Source organism: Mustela erminea, chromosome 4, assembly GCF_009829155.1.
Source record: "Mustela erminea isolate mMusErm1 chromosome 4, mMusErm1.Pri, whole genome shotgun sequence".
Lineage (NCBI taxonomy): Eukaryota > Metazoa > Chordata > Mammalia > Carnivora > Mustelidae > Mustela > Mustela erminea.
Window position 1 is genome coordinate 37,404,395 of NC_045617.1, and position 20,334 is coordinate 37,424,728.

At 36.2% G+C, this 20,334-nt stretch overlaps 1 protein-coding gene across 7 annotated transcripts in view; it reads left to right on the forward strand.

Moving 5' to 3' along the window:
* Nucleotides 1-20,334, forward strand: part of EPHA7 (EPH receptor A7) — a 170,697-nt gene that overhangs the window by 24,150 nt on the left and 126,213 nt on the right. The window lies entirely within an intron of this gene.

Consider the following 20,334-nt stretch of genomic DNA (forward strand, 5'->3'; position numbering starts at 1 on the left):
ATGTATGTGTGTGTGTGCGTGCGTGTGTGTTGGCCAAGTAAGCAAATATAGATCTTTTATCCACTCCGTATTTTTAGTTGATTTTCATAATAGCCACAGATTTACCATGTAGACACCAATTTAGCTTTGAATTATTTTCCTGTACATATCATGACATTTTACATGCAGAGCTTGCCTGTGTTGTAGAACAGGCTCCCATTTGGCTTCTGTTAATCTTTATAACAGTGCCTCGTCACAGGAAGAGAAAATTGACTTCTCACTAATAAAAGATCTAAGTTTCAAGAAAATTCCGAGTTACTAGTTTGCATTCAAAACATCATGAAACAATAGATTTCTTTGTGATTATAAAAAGTGGAATGGTCTCATTAAAGACAAAGTCAGAAAGGCTATATTTTATTTACCAATTTTTATAGCATTGTCTAAAAGTACTTTTCTTTCTAGTTAGCAATGTATGTTACAACCTAGTAGCCTCCTTTGTCTATAATTCAAGATTTCATATATTTTGCTTACTGAGGATTACACTTTAAATTGTGTAATGTGCATTTCTCACTCTGAAGGGTTTTTCATAATACCTAAAAAAAAAAAAAAAAAAAAAAAACCTCTCACGAAAACGGTTAACATGTACCAGTGATCATAAATGTCCATTACATCAACAACACAAAGTATCCTCTGTACTCTGTAAGTAAAATATTACCACTGACAAAAACAAAAAAATAGCTGGGAAAATTTATAAATCAATTTTTTTTTAAATTCTGGAATTTAAGGATTTAGGGAAAAGATAACTTAAAGTACAACATTGACTTTTCAAAAAGAGTTCCATGGAAGGTGATTATCTGACATGGTGGATTCATGAGAATCACCAGGACAGATCTGCATCTAATTGACATCAATCATGTTTGAACTGAAAATAAACAGTTGTAAAATTTTTGGAATCTGTGTATTGATTTTTGTTCACCTCATCAGTCTTGTTTATTTGGACTTATTAAAGGAATGAGCATGTTTTTTGTTCCACCAAACTCAAAAAGACATCATCTGATGATTAAGATATTTTCTTCTTCTTTTTTGACAAGTAACTAAGCTCAGATGAGATCATACACAAAGTTTTCTCCTGGCAATATTCCTGAACCTAATCATACAAAGACACTAAACATGTGTTTTGTCAATTCTTATTTTTCCCCACATTTGTCTGAATCTGAGCGCCCGTCTACGTAAAGTGATGTTCCAACACTGAAGAGAATTTATCCTGTTGATAGTATCTTCTCTTCTGACAGCTCTCTCCTATTAGTTGGTTATCTTCTGTAGGATTTAACAATGATGTACATGAAAAGTGCTGCTTTGTTACTTTGCTTATGAATTAATGCCGTATCTGCACATACAGGTGTTAATTTTTTTTTTTCTTTAAGATTTTATTTATTTGACAGAGAGAGATCACAAGTAGGCAGAGAGGCAAGCAGAGAGAGAGAGAGAGGGGGAAGCAGGCTCCCCGCTGAGCAGAGAGCCCGATGCGGGACTCGATCCCAGAACCCTGAGATCATGACCCGAGCTGAAGGCAGAGGCCTAAGCCACTGAGCCACCCAGGCGCCCCCAGGTGTTAAATTCAGTCAGTGAATAGATGATTTTCCAAGCAGTACTCTGACAAAGCTGCTTCCTTAGTTATGTTCTTGTGCTTAATGGTAGTGGAGACGGTGGTGGTTGTAAGGGTGGTGGACTCAATTGGACTGATTCACATCTGTTGAATTACCTTAGTTTGTCCAAAGGGTCTTTGAATTGAATCCAGTGACATAAATACACACAAATGTATTCCAGAAATGACAGGAGCCTCCTATCCTGGATATAAGTTTGCTCTTAGTGATCTTGATAGTCTGTTCTCTTAAAGATTTGTGAAAAGCTGTCTGAAATACAGATGCAATTTTGCTCAAGGTTGTTTTTTTTGTTTTTTGTTTGTTTTTTTTTAACGTTGGTTGTAGATTTTCTTGATTTCTTCAAAAACAAAGAACTTCCAAAATGGAAGAACTGGTTAAATGGCAGTAGATCTTGCTTCATGGGATCACTGGCTAATGGAGTTAGCCAGGTGTTTGAATCTAAATTGAAAGGCCAATTGTACTTTATGATCTGCAGAAGTCAGTTTGGATTAGTAACACTGAAGTTTAGAAGCCTGTGTCATTTTATGCTGCTAAGTATCAGCCCCTTTGCCCTGAGAGCTTACAGAGTTCAGTTCAGTTCAGTTCTGCAAGCCCAGCAGAGGGTGTTTTATATGCGAATCAGTGTGTTATGGTGTCATAAAGGTTTCTGGTAACTTTCCAAAATCATTCCTTGTTGAATCATTTGAACCAGTGGAGTCATCTCACAGTACTTCTTGGCTTATTCTTAGAGACATTGCTTTGGATTGGAAATTTTGAGACTAGGAAGTTACTGAACATCTTTCATGTATGTATATAGCAATCACTCATTGAGATATCACATTCAACATTATATTGGATTCTGTATTCACATACAATATTGGTTTATATTTCAGATTTCTAGGCATGGAATAATGCCTGAAATAATTGGACTTCCTAGATTTTGGTTTGAAAGCCATAATGGCTGTGGGCTATGGTTTGAGAAGAGATACCAGTAGAGGGTTATTAGTGATGCTAAATTAATCATGGCACATCTGTATGGATTGTGATTTGTTAGAACAAGTTGTAAATGAATTTCAGAGAGTTTTACTTTCAATCAATCTGCAATATCAAAGCATCCTTTTCCAGAGGTTTTTTTGTTTTTGTTTTTGTTTTGTAATTATTACCATTTATTATTAAATGAAATGAGGTATTTTGCCTCAACTAATGATGTTCTTTAAAGTTAGGCATTGCTATAATTTACTTAATAAGTTCACAAGTTTATTAAACAATCATTCCCAACAAAATTTTGTTTCTATTTATTTAAAAAAATGAAATACCTCAAAAAATATTTTTAAGATTTTATTTATTCATTAGAGAGAGAGAGAGAGCGCATGCGTGCCTGAGCTTGCCTTGCAAGAACACGTAGAGGCAGAGGGAGAGGGTGAAGCAGACTCCCAGCTGAGCAGGGAGCCCCACAAGGAGCTAGATCCTAAGGTTCTGGGATCATGAATGGCCTTAGCCAAAAGCAGATGCTTAAGTGACTGAGCCACCTAGGCTCCCTTCAAGTAAAATTCTTAATTTTGTATTTTATGCTTCATTTTTAAGATCTTGCCTGGGAGATACTTGATATTGAAATAGGCATTATGTTTATTTTTAAATAATAAGTGGTGCTTTATTGTGTGAACAACAGACTTCACATACTTATTATTATTATTTTTTTTAATGTGGAAGAAATCACTATGCATTTAAGTGCCCTTCCCCAAAAGTCAGTCTTTTCCTTGGTAGTAACTTTACATACTGTGTTACAATGTGCTAAATGTTGCTTTCATATCTTCAAGGAGCAATTTATGGAAAAATCGGGTAAATGAATAGTAGTATTTAGTTTTAAATGCCTTTTTGTTTTTCCCGTTTAAAAATGTAAAGAAAAAAATGAGACTGGTTATTTGCAGTCTAATCACTGGAGGAGAATCATTAGATGAATAGTGACATCTCTGACCGAGAGCCATGGAAGTTGTTTTAATTCCTTTGTGTCAATCTGGAAGGAAAAATAAACCGGCAGTTCCAATACCTGGTCTGACATTTCCCATCTTTTCCTATTGAGGCAGCCAGGCAAAAGCACACACTACGACTGAAAAGGTAACCTTCCCTTGGAGGACATGGTTGATTTTACTTCTGATTCTTACTGCGCTATAGGGGTCAAGGATTTCTGGAGAAACATGACCTATGTTTGCTGTCAGGAAAAGTGGGTGATTTTCACTTTCTATGCCTGCAGGTCTCTGAAGTTATGTGTAGATTGGAGTTTACTCCACACTGCTTTGTCAGCATAGCTGTGGTCGTTTTTATTTATTTATTTATTTATTTTTTGACAGTTGTAAAAGAATCTTGCGATGGAAGGAATTGAGTCTAAAAATTGCTTTCCTTTGTAAAGCAGGAGAATTCTATATAATTTTTCAAATTTTAGATTGTACCATAACTTTTTTTTTTTAATTTTAGGTTGTGCCATTTCATATTTCAGGAAATCATGCTGCATGCTGACCGATAGATTACTCCAAAGTATAAACATTAAAATGAGATGACATCCAACTACAATTCAGGTGTTAGGTTTTCAGTTGTAGATTTTCTTTCTCCTAAACCATGAAGAGTTTAACCTCTGTTCTATTTTTAAATACCTGGAAGTTACAGGAAGAAGTAATAGTTTAGAAAAGTCAATTATTTTATACTGTCCCCTTTATCTCTTAGTTGATTAAATAACCAGCTTCTCTCCCTCCATTTTTTTTTTTAAAGATTTTATTTATTTATTTGCAGAGAGAGAGAGAGAAAGAGAGCACACAAGCAGGGGGAGACGCAGAGGGAGAGGGAGAAACAGGCCCCTTGTAGAGCAGGGGAAGCCTGATACGGGACTCGATCCAGCGCTCGGGATCAGGACCTGAGATGAAGGCAGTGGCTTAACCAGATGAACCATCCAGGCGCCCCTCTCCCTCCATTCTTTCCCTCTCATCCTTCTTCCTTCCTTTCTGCCACTTATGTTCATAAGTATAATACAGATAACTCATACCTATTAGACATTTCATACTTTTCTGAGGTCAAGAGGCTCTGCAGTATTTCCTTGCTTATCTGCATCCTTTCCTTTGTGACTGAGGAAATTACTCCTGTTCATGTCACTTCTCTTAGGCCCATCTCAGTCCTGTTCCACCAGGGCATAAACATCGACATGAGGAGGTCAAGATGCTCTATTTTGTTCTTGGTCAAACCAAATAATTATGCTTCATCATTGGTATGGTATAACTATTTTCTAGTTTTCTTTTCCTCTACTGCCCTTTGTTTCTGTTTATTTCTTGGACAGTGGTATCATATTAGTTTTTCCAGTGAAGGTGACACTGAAGTTTCCATTTACACTTTTAGACCTGTAATGACCTTTCTTGCCCTTGAGGCAGAGATGTGTGTTTTGGAATCTCTATGAACCTCTGGAGGGTTAGTATCTGGTATAAAATTCCAGAGGGACTGCTCTCATTAGAGTATACTCATAGCAAGGCTACATATTAAGCTAGATTTAAATATTTGTTGACAATTTTAATTATTGGCAAAATCTAATGCATTTTATTGAGAAAATTATGAAACTGACAGGCATGTAATATACAGGGGGAGTAGGGATTCTTCAGTGCTGCTTGGCGAGTAGAAGATCAAACAAAATGAAAATATCAAAGTTAACAAAAATTCAGTACTAAGAAGACTTTTGGGGAAAGATGTTTGGGATATAAAACCAATTCACTTTAGTCCCACAAACATTTCTTGAGTGCTTTTTGTTTATACATAACTATGATAAATTTTGTCAAGGAGAGAGAAAATTACATGAGTTTATAGATGGCCAGAAATAGTTAAAATTAATAATGGTAACAATCCAGTGATGAATTTTTAACTCTATTTGAGAAATTTTTACCTTATAATTTTTCCCTTTTCAATTGTTTAATAGAAAAGTAGAAAGAATAGAACAATAAACACCCTAGTTGTTTTCAGGTGCTCCCGTTTTTAAAATACTACCAAATGTGTGTGTGCTTACCTCTCCCCACCCTTGTGTGTGTGTGTATGTACGTTGTGTGATTTTTTTTTTCCTGGCTGAACCATTTGTAAATAAGTTGCTGACATCATTATACTTAACTCCTACTAAATTACTCTAGCATATTTCCCCAAAACAAAAACATTCTGCTACATAAACATAATACTATATTTCAAACCCAAGAAATTTAATATTCATTAAAAAGTTTATCTAATAAATAATACATATTCCAATTTTCCAGTTGCCTCAAACAGTTCTTTATTGTTGATTTTTTTTAAATCCACAAGCTGATTAAGGATCCTATATTTATTTGGTTTCATATTTCTTCTCTTCTCTTTTAATCTAGAAATTTCCCTTAACTTTTGTTTTACTGGCTTTCTTTTTCTTTCATTCTTTCTTGTTTTTTTTTAAGAATTCAAACAATTACCTCTTAGAATGTTGCCACATTCTATGTTTGCCTGTCTATCTCCTCATTATTTGATTCAAGTTAAATTTTTGGTGGGGATACAATATCATTGATGTGATTTACTTTCCGTTTCATCACATCATGTCACTTTGGTCCCCTTTTTGTAAGGCCAAGTTTGATGGCTTAGTTAAGGCTATGTATGCCAGATTCTTCTATTGTAAATTTACTGCTTTCTATTTGTAGTCAATTAGCAAATATGCAATGATACCCGGAATCATTGTAATTCCATTGTAATTTCCAGTTCCCTGACAGTCATTCACCGAGTAAACATTGATGGTGTCAAATGGAATCATTTATTAACCTTGGTCATTGCAAAGTGTTGATTTTTAAATTTTTTATTTCCTTTTACATTTAGTAGTTTTATTCTGTAAGAAAAAGTTTCCTTGGGATGCCTGGGTGGCTCAGTGGGTAAAGCCGCTGACTTCAGCTCAGGTCATGATCCCAGGGTCCTGGGATCAAGCCCCACATCGGGCTGTCCGCTCTGCAGGGAGCCTGCTTCCTCTTCTCTCTCTCTCTGCCTGCCTCTCTGCCTACTTGTGATCTCTGTCAAATAAATAAATAAAATCTAAAAAAAAAAAAAAAAAGAAAAAGTTTCCTTTTTCTAGTCCCAATTTGTTTGGATAGTTCTATAGACTCAGATTCTAATAAAATAGCATTTAAAAAAAAAAAACCCTCATATCTACTGAGTTTTTACTTAAGAAGAATAATTTCTGCTTGAAGAAGAATGAAATTTAATATTAATTGTATTTACTTTGAAGTCAGGTTATAATTTTTAGGATTTAAATCCTAATCCAATTCTTCCAACGTTTGTTCTACTATTTTTTTACTTTTTTATTCTTAAGCCTCTGAAGATAAGTTTAAAGCATCTTTTTTGTAATGTATCCTTTGTAATGAGTGAATGAGCACTTTATTTTCAGGAGACTTTTTGAGACATCTTTCAGATTGGCAGCTTTATCTTATTAAAGTAATTAAATAATGGTTAAAAATCTCTCTTCTGACTACATATACATATGATCGATTAGCTGTGTGTATGGGCAAGCTACTTAATCTCTCTAGATCTCGGTTCCTTACATTCAAAGTGGGAAATATTACTGAATATTAATATTAAGTATCTAACTCCAGAGTTTGTTTGTTGACCAAATGATCTAATATACAGAAAGCACTTGCGCATGGAAAGTGGATAATAAATATGCATAAAAATGGGATGGGGCTCGTAGAGCATTTAGCATACTGTCTAACACATGGTAAGTAATCAATAAATGTTTGCTGCATTTGTTACTATTCTAAGAATTGCTCTCTGTGTTTCTATTTTTGTAAATGTGGCTGGAAAAGATCCAGAAATCTTATTGATTCTACTTCCATAAAATCGCTCCAATATATCCCAACGATTTTTCCAATCTTACTGACACTGTCTTCGTTTAAGTCTGTGTCATACCTACCTTAGAGGAGAATGTGGGTAGCCTCCCAATTTATCTGTTTGAGTTTGTTCTTACTCCTTTCCATTTTTTTGTTTACTCATCCCCTGGAGTCATTTTTAAAATGCACATTCAGTCATGCCATGGCTTCTTTAAAATATATCATTTCTTCGGGGCGCCTGGGTGGCTCAGTGGTTTGGGCTGCTGCCTTCGGCTCGGGTCATGATCTCAGGGTCCTGGGATCAAGCCCTGCATCGTGCTCCCTGCTCCGCAGGAAGCCTGCTTCCCTCTCTCTCTCTCTCTCTCTCTGCCTGCCTCTCTGCCTACTTGTGATCTCTGTCTGTCAAATAAATAAATACAATCTTTAAAAAAAAATACATCATTTCGTCATGTACTTTCCAAGATACATATATTTTTTTAAATTTTATTTATTTATTTGAAAGAGAGAGAGTGGGAAGAGGGAAAGGGAGTGGCAGGCTCCCCATGAGCAGGGAGCCTTATATGAGGCTCTATCCCAGGACCCTGAGATCAGGACCTAAGCTGAAGACAGACATTTAACTAAGTAAGTGACCCAGGCACTGTCCAAGATCTATTTTAACATCTTATTCAAAATCCTTCTAACTTGCCTCTACTTATCCTTTTACCTGTTACTCAACCATACTGAATAATTTGAAGTATCCTAACTGCTGAATTCCCCCCTATGATTTTCATGTATTATAATTTTCTGTCTAAATTTCCATCTTTTGGGGGAAGGCTTACAATCCCTTCATCTTGTCTTCCCATTGCTGCCCCTTCCTTACCAGGCCACAGCCATGTTGGTCAGGCAGATTTCAACGTGCATCAGCTTTACTGTAATAGCCTCCATTAGATTATAGTTTACTACAGAACAATGGCATTTCGTTATGGCCTGTTAGCACCTTCATATTACAACTAGCACCCTACATAGCTCACCCTTCCTACCAGTAAATAGGTGAGGAATGATTAACCTTATAAATGAAGTTATTTGGTTAACTCCAAAAGACAAAATACAAAGATTATAAATGTCTAATATTCATTTAATTGCCAACAAGTAATTTTGAGGGTGATGATGATGATTATAATTGGGATTCTCTTCTAGGGAAAGAGAAAGACTGTTGACTCTTGAAAAGGAGGTATCACCCTAAATCGCCGAGAATAGGAGATTAAGACTATCATGAAACTCCGTAAGATGAGATGTCATACAGACTCTGAAATCATGTCATTAAATTATGTATGTTTCCATGGGAAAATGTTCACAATATTAGGCCAAATAAAAAAGCAGAGCACAAGTAGTGTCATTTAATTTTTAGGAAAAAAATGCAAAAACGTACATGAAACTATTGAGATGAGTCATCCATGGTCAGTGAGATATAAGCTATATTCAGTTTTCTTTGGGTTATTCTGTAATTTTTATGTTTTCTGCATTAATCACTTATGATGTTACGTGTGTCTATGCATATGTATACACACATGAATCTATCTATCAGATCTATCTCTAACTTTACAATGAAAAAAAGGAGCATAGAAGTAGAACATGACAGTATTAACCCATCCTTGCTTTGTTCTTCACTTTCATTAATGTGTAGGGAGGAAGTACTATTTTTGATTGTTGTTTAAAAATATGGGCTAGCATTCTATTTAACCAATACAGGGTTCCTTATTTTCAGGAATATTTTAGTATTAATTTAATATACAATCTAGACCAATTTAGTGACTGTACCACTATAAACAAAGTAGGAAAACAGGGACTTCATGAAGTTTAAAAAATTATGAAATGTTTTAATTTTTATGATTTATTTCTAATTGCTGGATGACACAGGCTAAACATTGTGATATATAAAATTCATCAAAATAAATTATGTGTATATTTTTTAAAGCTCTTATAGATGCGTAGCCCTTGGGCTGTTGCTGTTACTCTTAAGCAGTTATGCTTTTGCAGTCAATTGCATTGTTTTCTGGCAATGAATATCACTTTTAGAATAAGCTGCTAATGGGTAGCATCAGCTCTAATATGTTTTATATATTAATTCCCCAAAGGTGTCTTTTTGTGTGAGGAAGAAATTGGTATATACTTGCATATTAATCCTAGAAAAGAAACCAAAATAAAAACCTAACTACTAAAAGGAAGTGAATGTATTGTAACAATTTTCTTCAACACATACTGAATCTTGCTGTATTCTATGTATGACATACACATTTGTATTTGTAGTGCAAATAATTTTTTATTGTCTGATAAAGCATATTCAAATTCTCTGGGCTTCTTAGTTCTGCCAAAATACAGATTTTTTAAAAAAGATATATTTATTTATTTGAAAGGGAGAGCATGAACTGGGTAGGGGCAGAGGGAGAGGGAAAAGGAGAGAAATTCTGAAGCAGACCCTGTTGGGCGTGGAGCTTGATGTGGGTTTTGATCCCAGGACCCTGAGATCGTGTCCTGAGCTGAAATAAAGAGTTGGCCAATCAACCAACTGAGCTCCTGAGTCACTCCTCAAAAATAAAGTTTTTAAACTTCATGCCATTCAATAGGTTTCTTTTAAGGACTTGACACTCTTTTTCCTATTAGACTACAGAAAATATTTTAGGGAGATACAACATCTGTGAATCATGTGATAGTGTATAATTTAGTAAGTGTTTTTGTTTTTGTTTTTTGTGGTTTATTATATATTTTTTCATTTTATTCACTTTATTTTTCATTTATTCCCCTTTTTTTTCATTTTATTTTATTTCATTTCTTTCCAGTGTTCCAACATTCATTGTGTCTGCAACACACCCAGTGCTCCATGCAATATGTGCCCTCCAAAATACCTGCCACCAGGCTAAACCTCCCACCCCCCTCCCCTCCAAATCCCTGTTTGTTTGTTTGTTTAATTTTTAAGTTACACAAACTTATGACCTTTAGCTCTGCTTAGTTCTATGTAATTTTTGATAGATCACTCCCTTCTCTACTCCGATGTTCAGGAGATAGATATCACTTCAGGATCTCAATCTCCGAAGCTTCTTTAGCACCAGGAACCTTGTGATTAATAAAGTGGATGGGAAGGCTGTCCATGCTTGTGTTCTCCCATTCTAAGAGCTGTTGCCCAGTTTAAGTCTTGCATCAGGAAAACGTGCTTCTGCTGACAGTTTCTTCTCAAATTTATCTCCCCATCCATTTGTTGAAAAATAAACCAGAAAAATAAAATTGTATTGAGCATCTATTCTGTGCACCTTAAGTAGACTTAATATTTTCATCAAAGACTAAACGTTTAAGTAGTTAGTTACAATACAAGCCAGGAAGTGCTAATTGCATACAAATTCTGATTAAGTGAGTAAATAATTGTCAACTGGAGAAAAGATAAAGTCTTGCAGGAAATGGTTTGCACACTGAGTATTAATCAATAGATGTGAGATCATGCAAGGTACTTCAGCCCCAGTGAATGCTATGAGCAAATGTGAGGGATGTGTGAAATTGTAGGTCATATTTGGTGATCAGATAGTTGGGTTTGTGTGAAAAGAACTACAGTAGTAAATCTGGAAAAATAGAAGATAAATTGGATGAAATCCTGAGGAGAGGTGTCTTTCTATGTTGAATGAAGGGATTTGTAGTACTTTTTGTAGTTATGAGGAAATCATCAATAACTTTTAGGGAGGACATATAATGAAAGTTGTGCTATGGTAATAACTGAAATGGGAGTCAGAGACTGGATTAGAGGTGGGAGAAGCTGAAAGCAACAGCTCCTTTTGGGGTGACTCTAGGCAAAGATTATGAGCTTAGACCCTCTTTTGGAGAATGGGAAAGAAAGGATGTGGTAGGGACCTATTACAGAGGTAGAACTAATGCTTAGAAAAACAACATCTAAAGGGGGACGCATGACATTAGAATTTTGAGCTTATCTTTTACTACTATCCTTTTTTTTTTTTTTTTATCTATCTATTTAACAGATAGAGATCACAAGCAGGCAGAGAGGCAGGCAGAGAGTGAGGGGGAAGCAGACTCCCTGCCCAACAGAGAGCCCGACACAGGGCTCGATCCCAGGACCCTGGGATCATGACCTGAGCTGAAGGCAGAGGCTCAACCCACTGAGCCACCCAGGCGCCCCACTACTATCCTTTAAAAAAAAATTATTTATTTGAGAGAGAGCTGGGGGACTAGCAGAGGGTGAATGGGAGAAGGAGAGGGAAGCAGCAGTGGGGGAGATAGCGAGAATCTTAAGCAGACTCCATGCCCAGCATGAAGTCCCCCTGCCCAGTGTGAAGACCCCCACTGGGGTCGATCTCGTGAAGATGATCTGATCTGACATAAGCCAAAATCAAAAGTCTGAGGCTTAACTGACTATACCACCCACGTGCCATTACTACTATCCTTTTTTTTTTTTTTTTTTTTTTTTTAAGATTTTATTTATTCATTTGACAGAGGTAAAGCACAAGTAGGCAGAGAGGCAGGTAGAGGGAGAAGGAGAAGCAGTCTCTCCATTGAGCAGGGAGCCCGATCCGGGGCTTAATCCTAGGACCCTGGGATCATGACCTGAGCCAAAGGCAGCTACTTAACTGACTGAGCCCCCAAGGCACCCCTACTACTATCCTTTTAAAGCCCATTTTACTTAAGCCAGACTGATTTGGTTTGTCAGTAGTTTCTAACCGTATCCCTTACTTTTTGGTTTCAATGATTTCTATTGTGCTTGTTTCACATACTTGGCATGGCTTTTCTTCCATATGCTCACAAAATATTCATACATTGTATGTCCTTAAGAAGCTCAAGTATTATTTCCTTCAGGTACCCCTCTCTGATTTTCAAGGTCAAAATTAATCTTCCTTGTTCTAGAAGTCCCAGAATATTTGATTTTTCAAGTTCTTATGAAAAGTAAGTTATTTCCTAAGATACTACAGTTTAGTTGGCATCAAATTTTTATTTTACTTACTAATTGTGATTTATTTTATGCAACTTACTTAATCTCATATAATCTCAGAATCTCCATTTTAAATTGAGTATCATGACAGAATCTATGGATTCTGAGTGGTATCTGATATTGTTATTAACATTATATAATGCATGTGTATTACCAAGTGACATCTCAGGAACAGAAAGTGCATGGTAAATGTTAGTTTAACTGTTTAGGTTATGTGTAAGATGATGTAAATTACCTCAAAGATTTGAGGCAATGGGGAATGAGACCCTATCAAAGAATGGGCCAGTCAAATTGAACTCTGAAAGCTGGGCTCTTAAAATAAGATAAAGACTTTGATTTTGTGCATTGGACAAAGAAAGGGAGAGTAGTTTCAAATACCTGCATTTGTTAGTCTCATTCTCAGGCAGGTCAGAAAACCTGACAGGGTGGGCTTTTCCTTTCAAAATGATTGTGGCTGCAGATGGTGGCTTTATGTAGACGGTGGGTTGCAGAGGTATCTGTGAAAATAGTAGTAGTAGAGAGTAGTGGGGAAAGCTGGAGAGTTTTCAGAGGGGTTCCCATTCCATCACCTAGACAGTGGTGAGGGCAGAAACCAAATTCATGTGAACCAAGAATGAATGGTAACTTGAGAAAGTGACTGGGGTGAGAATAAACAGTTGTCATGAAGAAAAGAGGGCAGTAACAAAGTAAACTTGTAGCAGAGTGGCTAAGAGTTTAATTATTTGGGTGGTGCACAAATGGGATCCGTTCCCATTTGGAGAGTTCATAATAAGAAGAAAGCTCTGTGAGGTTGTATTAAAAAAGATTTTTTCTGTCCACAGTTTGCTAAACTTACTTGATTGATAGAATGTGGATAGTTAACTTTAAGATAAATCCTTTTGATGTAGTTCTTAATAAGATTTGGAGCGGTGTTTGCAAACACAGTTGGGGAAATGATCATCTAGGGTCCTTGAAAGAGAAGGGCAGAGAAACCAAGATTATAGTGAGAAAGGAACAAGATTCAGGACTGAGATCAAAGTGAGGCATTTCAGTTTGTGAGTGAAAGAAAAAAAAAAAAAACTCTGATTGATGATGATGGCTTAAGTATGGCTGGGCTTGTTGACAGATGGGGATGATATCAATTCATCTCTCCAAAAGATGAAGCTAAAGAATTGGGATGAAGGGATCTTAGGGTGTGAGATAAAGGCGTTGGGGCTGGGGGGAGGGGAGGACTCTCATAGAATTCCAGACTGTAATAATAATTTTTTATCCTAGCTTATTAGCTCATTGGTTCCAACAATCTTTGATACAGTTTTTAAGTTTTTAATTTGTGAAATAATTTGTGATTAATTTGACTTAATTTATGATTAATTTGATAATGTTTATTAATTATCCAGTTGTTAGAATTATTAACTACATGTGTTAATAATCACAATATCAAAAGAAGCAGCTTATTTGCCCAACAGACTCAATCAAAAACCAGAAAGCTTCTGTTTTTTAAGGACATAGGTTGAAACGAAAATGCTTTTTTTTTTTTTTAACAGAAATCTTTACTTTGTTTTGGGGAAGGCAGTAAAACACAGTATGATCTTTTAAAGGCATATTGCATTAGATCTTTCTTGTGCTTCTTCAGTTCTCAATTTATGAAAATATGTATCACTTAATCTACTAACTTAAAATAATGGCTTGTTTTTACGGCTTATTTTCCTTTTAACTTAAAATTTATCGCCTTAGAATTTTCTCTGTGCTTAATAATTGTGTTGTCGAGGACATATGTGCAGGGAGCTCTCAAAGTTGATGAATTTGTAAATAGCAAATGTGATCCTTTGAAATGAATCTACCTGATTCTAGAATAGCAAAAATTTTTAGAAAAATCTATTCTGTACTTTTTCTAAAGAAGGCTTCATTATTTTTAAAGAAGATGCTCTTTGAAAATGTTCAGTAGGCAATTTTTTTAATGGTAAGTGAAGCAAATGAAAAGCAAATGGAAACAGTCACCTTCTGCAGAGCTTTTAATAGTTACAGTGAAAAATTAAGGACCACCTGCCATGTTGAATTTTATAAGTATGAATGATGTAGAGGTACTTGCCAATACATTCATGACTATGTGAAAAAAGGAGTTTTATATAGTAACACAAACCTTCAAATGGAGTTAATAAAAGACAAGGCTTTTCTTTACTGGGTGGAAAGTTATCTGCCATATAGAAAGCCCTACTGAATGAAACATTTGTCCTCAAATTCTTTTTAATCTGCTGTGAGGTTCTGCCTGTTACCTCACTTGGAATAATGTGCCAATTTTGTAAGGATAAAGAGAATTTTATCCTTTTTTCGTTCCTCTAGCTTCTTGATGCAGCATTTCCTTGAATTTCACAGTACCTGCCTGTTTTTAGCAGCTCTAATTTCAGACTATCACTTTCCTGGACTAACGTGTAAAAACTGATATTCTCATCTCCTTGATGGAGAATATTCAAGAAATGCAATCCCAGTGAGAATGCTGCTTACTAATGGATATTTCTTTCTCCAGGCATCTTAAAAAGTTCTGTTTCTGTTTCAACTCCTTAATTCCTCCCATTCTGTACAAAAACGGATTAAAATGTCTCGTATCCATGAAGGAATGCTTCTGTGGCAGCATATTGCTTTTGTATTATATATTGTAAGTGGCTCTTGTCACAGCTCACACCGTAATGGTTCTGAGTTAAAGCATTTTTCTTTGCCCCTACCAAAACATTTACTTTGTCCTGTGACAGTTTAGACCTGACATACAAGAATTGTGGAGCAATAATAGGATTTGCTTTGTTTGGTGTTCGTGCTTTACTTTTCAAATTTAATTGGGTATTACTCTTATAGATATAATAGAGTTAAGTGGAAATGATAATAAATTTTTAAAATGCTATTGGAGATTGATATCTGGTTTGTGACTGGGGGCAAGGCACCCAAGGTCTAGCACTAAACAAGGTACTTCAGTGTGTGTGGGGGGGGAGGTTAAAAGCAAACAGCCACAGAACCTTCTCACAGTTTTAAACTCAGTTTTAAGCAAGTAGTTATTGTGAAGTATATTGATTTTAACTTCTAAAAACATTCATAGAGGAGCTGGTTGCTAAAACGTCCTAAATCTTCAAGTTTCAGAATTTTGGTGTATATCCAGGTTATTTAGTTACTATAGTTGTATACTAAAGTGAATTTTTTTTTCAGGGGCTCATCATTGGAATTTCAGGAACTCTTAGGAAAGCCATTTCCCCTTGTTGTTATCTCATTCTAGTGATTAAGGTGACACTCATTCTGTTGTTATTAATGGCTCTCCTTTCAGTTTTGAAAGGGTTCTGGCTGGGGAGATGAATTATGTAGTTATCTTCCATATAAAGCATTTGGTCTCCTTACCACCCACTTTTTATATATTTCCAAAATAATCACTTTCTAAATTGCATTCTAGTATGTTTTAACTCTTTAAAATAGAAAGTTGTTACCTACCATATCCAAAATAAAATTTATGTTTGTGTGACTGGTAGGTCGATCCACTAACAGAAGTTATTATTTTACCCTAAACTTATTAAACTTTAGGTATTCATATTTCAGAATAGCAAATTAATTATAGGGTTTTTTTGGAGTCAAATTTAGAGCTGAAAAGGTAAAGCACCTTATAGGATTACTTGTCAAATGCAACTAGATGGAAAGAAAAATTATGTTTTAGAGGAAGAAGCAATTCAACTTCTTTGCTTGTCTGGAATTAATGTGCATTTAGAGTGAACTTGCATGAAGGCAAATTTGATTTCCATAATTTATTAAATATTTATGTTCTGATCATACTGCCAACTAATCCATGTGAAACATAGTTTTAGCTTGGACAATGCTAATAGGTCTCTTTTTCCTGTATTACTTATATTAATAAAAATGTCTACTTGTGATTTTATTCATTCAGTTATAATCAGTATAATCAGAGTTTATGCTTTTTTCCCCCCATTTCTTTGTGGAATGGTTACTGAATATGCAAACACATTTATGAAGTGATTAGAATATTATACTTGACAGTAATCAGGTGTAACAGTGCATAGTATACACCAAATAGCCCAGAACTTTGGCAAAGCTGTAGATGCAGAAGAAATACACTACTAGAAACCAGACTGGATTCAGAAACTGCTGGCTGGGTTCTAAACCCATTTTTACCACCTAGTAACATTATAAACTGGTGTCAGTTGCTTAATGTCTCTAAGGTTCCACTTTATCTGTTGAATGAGGGAAATTCTTTTGCCTTGCCTATCTCATGTGATGCTGTGAGGGCCCTCTCAGCTCTTGTAAATCAAACTGCATTTTAATTTCCAGTATTTTGGGGTGCCTGGATGGCTCAGTGGGTTAAAGCCTCTGCCTTCGGCTCAGGTCATGATCCCAGGGTCTTGGGATCGAGCCCCACATCGGGCTCTCTGCTCAGCGGGGAGCCTGCTTCCTCCTCTCTCTCTGCCTGCCTACCTGCCTACTTGTGATCTCTCTCTTTGTCAAATAAATACATAAAATCTTTAAAAAAAAAATAATTTCCAGTATTTTAAAACCAAAACTGCTGGCGTGAGCTGGATAATGAGAAAATGTAAGAGTAGAGCCTGGGGAATATCTAATAAAAATTCTTGATTCTACTTCCTAACGATCTACTGAATGTCCAGCTCTCTACACACGAACCTATGTGTCCTGTCCCAGTCAACCATCATCTTCCACCTGTCATCACAGCCCCACCTTCCCCTGTTCTCCTTTTCTGTCTCCTGCTAATCCCTTACAGCTACAGTGATGTTTCTAAATATGAGTCTTATCAAAATACTGTCTTCTGAAAATCCTTCCATGGCTTCCTATTCCTCTTAGAATGACATAAAAACTCCTTAACACTCGCCCCTGCCTCTTTCCAGCACCATCACTAACTCCTCTTCTATCTGTCGCCTACATTCAGGCACACTGACTTCTGCCCTTGCTTCCGATTGCCATGACCTTTTTCCTCTCTGCTCTTTCTTTGCCAGTGAGTAATCTCTTTCCGTTCTCTTTTGCATATTTCTTACTTATTCTGCAAGTTTCACTTATACCAGAAGAGATGCCACTTATCTGTGTTCCTGAGCGGATCCTCTGTTCATGACACATCATGCTTTCTAGAACTTCTTGTTTAATTATTGGCCTTCTATGAGACCGAGCTCTGTGAGGGCAAGGACTGTGTCTATCTTTCTTCCCACAGTGACTCTAGTTCTTTGCATAGTGAGTACATAAGAAGCATTCATAATATTTCCTGGATGATGAGTAAGTGAACGACTGTATAGGAAAATAGTACAGTAACTAAGATTAACTTTGTCACAGGTCACTGTATTGAGAGGGTCAAAAGAATAATGGATGAGAATTAACTTGATATGAGAGGTAGAGAGAAGTAGAACCACCATGTTTTCTGCTACTGAAGGAATAACAAGTTCAGTTTTAGTTTGTTTGTTCGTTTTAATTCTAGGTTAGGATGGATTTTATAACTCTGGAGACATACCTTACATGTGGATGGAAATTTAAAATAGTGGTACTGATAGGAGAGAAGAGTTAGGGATAATAAGCATGTTCCTGTCAACTTTAATCTATATAACAGTTTTAAAAATTTTCTCAGACCTTTTTTTAAAAAGATTTTATTTATTTATTTATCAGAGAGAGGGAAAGAGAAAACAAGCAGAGGAAGCTGCAGGCAGAGAGAGAATCAGGCTTCCTGCTGAGTAAAGAGACCAAAGAGGGAGTTGATCCCAGAACTCTGGGATCATGATCTGAGCTGAAAGCAGACACTCAACCCACCAAGCCACCCAGGCGCCCTTCAGACTTTTTTTATGAAGAAGCTTCAAGTGAAGTTAATTTCTAAGCAAATCATCTAGAGCTTTAGCTGCAGAAATTCAGAGAAAAACTAAGTCTATAAAAGCTAAAACTAAGTTCTGTTACAAAATCATGTTCTATTCTGTTGAATATGAAAAAAACCTAGCTGTACTTTTTTTTTTTTTTTTCTTCTTCCCTAGTTAGGACAGGACTTCATTAACAAAGAGATATCTAGGTCTCAGGAGTAAAACTGACAGATACCTGTTTGTTAGTAAAGCAAGGTTTCTCAACAATAGCACTATTGACAGTTGTGCCAGATAGTTTTTGTCATGGCAAGTCCTGTAGGATGTTTAACAGCACCTCTGATGTTTACCTACCAGATGCCAGTAACATCACCCCCGTGAAAATAATCACAAGTGTCTGTAGGCATTGCAAAATGTCTCCTGGGGACAAAAATCACCCTCACTTGAGAAGTATTATACTGGAAAATTAAAAATTATATCCCTATGCCATATGCATAGGAAAATTTTATAATGTACTGGAGCCTTGTAATTCCCACATAAATTGCTCCTGGATCTGTATTTTCTGATTATTGGCAAAATGTAAAAGATCAATGTGACTACTTTGAGATTTTGTGAGGAATGTGAAAGTGGTGAGGACTCTGGACACGGTGTCTCAGAAAACAAAGACATCTAAGGAATAGAATGGATGATAGAAATATAAGATAAGAAAGGACAGTGAATTTGTGTTTTGAAGATCTGCCTCAAAGGTATAAAGATTGAACGCCTGAGTCTGTGTCACTCTTTGATTTTGGGACCCAGGACTGAAGAACTAAAGAAGGCTTACTCTCCCCCGCAAAGGCAAGGCTTCAGTTACAGCGTGTGCACTTATGTCTATAGTCTTTATTTTTGTTCAAATGCACTTGAATGGAAGACAGTGAATGTTTCTTATAATGGATGGATATGATTTCCAGAAAATCAACTGCAGGTATATCCCTGAACATAGGAGAAACATCTTTGGGCTTCTGCTCTCATACATTACGATCAATTGTTTTTATGTCAGTTTGGCTGTAGACCACCAGTGTTGTATTAGTTTGTGAAAATGAAACCACAACATGTCACGTGGTCACTGTTCATGACAGTATGCCATGCTTTCTGGAGTGCATTCTCTCTCCCTCTTGATTATTACCGCCAGACTTGTTTTTAATTAGGAGTAGGACCCGCCTCCCGCTGCCTAACTTCTCTCACATCCTCATATCATAAATCTCTTATAATGAAGGTTTTGTGGGCATACCTGATAAGAGAAATAATGACAGAAGCCCTATAATACAGCGATTTTTCTTCTTTAGTTGTCATGAAGAAAGAGAATGGTCGCTTTCATTTTTCTTAGTTGTCTTTAGAAAAAAAAAAAATTGTCAGACTTTAGAGATATGGATGGAGAGCAGATTGATATCAAGTGGTATACGGGTGCTTACATCACTGTTAAGGGTAGCAAAGAAAACTCATGAATTGACTGGAAATCAAAGAAATCTATTCTTTCTTCATTACTTTTCCTTCCCTTTCTTTCTCTCTCTCTCCCTCTCTTTTTAGTGACTGTTTTAGCTGTAATCGCTGTCTCCAGTGAACTGGAGCTTTTCTTGACCCTTTCAGTTCTCTGAGTTTTTATCAGTCTGTCTTATGTTGTTTTGTTTTGGTGTTTCATGGCAACGTACGCAGCTTGAAATGTGTGTTTGGCATATTTCCTTTCATTGTAGAATAGAGGAAAAAGTTGTACCTCTACCTAAATAATATACTAAAGAAAGTAGATTTATCCAGACCAAAACAACAGAAAGGAAAATAGGTTACATTTCAAATGAAGACTTTTTTTTATTTTTATTTTTATTTTTTTTTTATTTTTTTTTTTTAAAGATTTTATTTATTTATTTGACAGAGAGAGATTACAAGTAGGCAGAGAGGCAGGCAGAGAGAGAGAGGAGGAAGCAGGCTCCCTGCTGAGCAGAGAGCCCGATGCGGGACTCGATCCCAGGACCCTGAGATCATGACCTGAGCCGAAGGCAGCGGCTTAACCCACTGAGCCACCCAGGCGCCCCTCAAATGAAGACTTTTTTTTA